Source organism: Lissotriton vulgaris, chromosome 10 (assembly GCF_964263255.1).
Source record: "Lissotriton vulgaris chromosome 10, aLisVul1.2, whole genome shotgun sequence".
NCBI classification, from domain to species: domain Eukaryota; kingdom Metazoa; phylum Chordata; class Amphibia; order Caudata; family Salamandridae; genus Lissotriton; species Lissotriton vulgaris.
The window spans coordinates 35,388,151-35,390,304 of NC_141698.1; positions in this window are offsets into that span (position 1 = coordinate 35,388,151).

Genomic DNA, 2,154 nt, shown 5'->3' on the forward strand with positions numbered 1-2,154 from the left:
GTGTGCCTGCTGATGACTGCGCACTTTACTGTTGGTGATGTCGTGCCACGGATGTTCTGGAAGAAACTAGTTGTCTACTGCTTGGGGGAGGGGCTGGATGCGGGGTGGATGACACTTGGCATGCTGAGAGCGGGTTCTGGGGTTTGTATCTGCTATGCCGCTTAGCATAGGGACGTGGAATGTTAAGGGCATGAATTCGCCTCAGAAGCGGCAGAGGGTTCTGAAGTATGTGATGGACCATCACCTTGATGTAGTTGGCTTGCAAGAGACGCACTTGGCACGGAAGGATGAGTTGAGGCTCCGCCATAAGGCATACCCCATTATCTACAGGTCCTCTGCTGTCACGAAGCACCGGGGGGTGGCAATTATGTTCAGGGCTACGTTGCATTTTCAACCAGTGGAGGTCCGCAACGACAGGGAGGGCCGCTGGCTGATGGTTAAGGGGCACATTCAGGGTAGGTTGTGTACATTTGTGGTGGTGTATCTGCCCAATGCCGGTCAGAACAAGTATCTACAGGAATTGCTGGTGAAGATGGGGGAATTTGCGGAGGGGCTCTTGTTTATGCTGGGCGATTTCAATTTGGTGTGGGACAGGGAATTGGACAGCTCGGGGGGTCGCAGAGCGGACACAGGGGTCTTTTCTGATTCCACGCAGCAAGGGGTGGGGGAGTTGGGCTTCGTAGATGGATGGCGATTTTTTCACCCTGCCGTGAAAGACTACACATTCTTTTCACATGTACACCATTCCTACTCTCGCTTGGACTACATCTTCCTTAGTCAATCCCTCAGAGGGAACATTCTAGATGCCGCCATTCTCCCGATCTCGGTGTCGGATCATAGCCTCCTGGTGCTCACTCTTCGTTGGTCGCCGCCCGACACCGCGAGCCGAAAGTGGTACTTCCCGGCGTCGGTGGTTAGAGATGAAGTTTCCGACCGAGCCTTACGCCTGGCCATCCGTGATTTTTTCGATTGCAATCCCCCGTCGAACACTTCTCTGACGACCACGTGGGACGCCTTCAAGGCGACGATCAGAGGGACGTGCTTGGGCCTCAATTCGCAACTTAACACTCTGCGTAGGAAGGAACGGGATGCGCTGGAAGCCGAGGTGCTTGAGCTCGAGAGGGCTCATAAGATCAACCCCTCGAGGGTCACCCTGCGTCCACTGACGGCGGTTAGGGGCAAACTGAAGGCACACTATGCAAACAGGGCCGAGCTCACTCTCCTGCGGTTGGGGCGGCAATCATACTCCAGTGGTAATAAGATTGGCAGACACTTAGCCCGGCAACTGCGGGACAAGAGGGAACGAGAATACGTAGGGGGGATCAGAGACCCCGCAGGAGCACTCCACCATCGTGACGGGGAGAAGGCGGACATATTTAGCCGCTTCTATGCCGATTTATATACGGGCGAGGAGCTGGATGCTGCAGCGCAGCGGGAGTTCCTGCAACGCTTGCCCCTCCCGCAGGTCTCTAGTGCATGGAACGACCTGTTAGAGGCTCCGATCTCGAGAGAGGAAGTACTCTCCGCCATTAAAGCCTTGAAATTACATAAAGCCCCCGGCCCGGACGGGTACACTGCAGTCTTCTATCAGACCTACGCGACTGAGGTGTGCGACTTCCTGGTCGCCCTCTTTAATGACATGGCTACGTCCGGAGTGAATACCGGGACCCTGGCGGAGGCGGTGATTACGGTCCTGCCGAAGCCGGGGAAGGATCCGGAGCACTGTACTTCATTCCGTCCCATAGCCTTACTCAATATTGACGCGAAGCTGTACTCGGCGATACTAGCGCGACGCCTCCAGGACCTGCTACCGGCGATTGTTCATTCGGATCAGTCCGGCTTCATCAAAGGCCGCCAGACACACGACAATACACGTAGGGTTATTCATCTCATTGAGAAGGCGGACAGGTTCCGCATCCCGGCGGTGTTGGTGGGCCTGGATGCGGAGAAGGCCTTCGATCGCGTGGACTGGAACTTTCTATTCCACACGTTACAGGCGTTTGGTTTCTCCGACAGATTCATCACCATGGTGAGGGCAAACTTCTGTAGCCCACGCTCGAGGGTGGCGGTGAACGGCCACTTGTCGGCCTTCTTCCAGCACTCGCGAGGCACCAGACAAGGGTGCCCCCTCTCTCCCTTGCTGTTCGCGCTCAG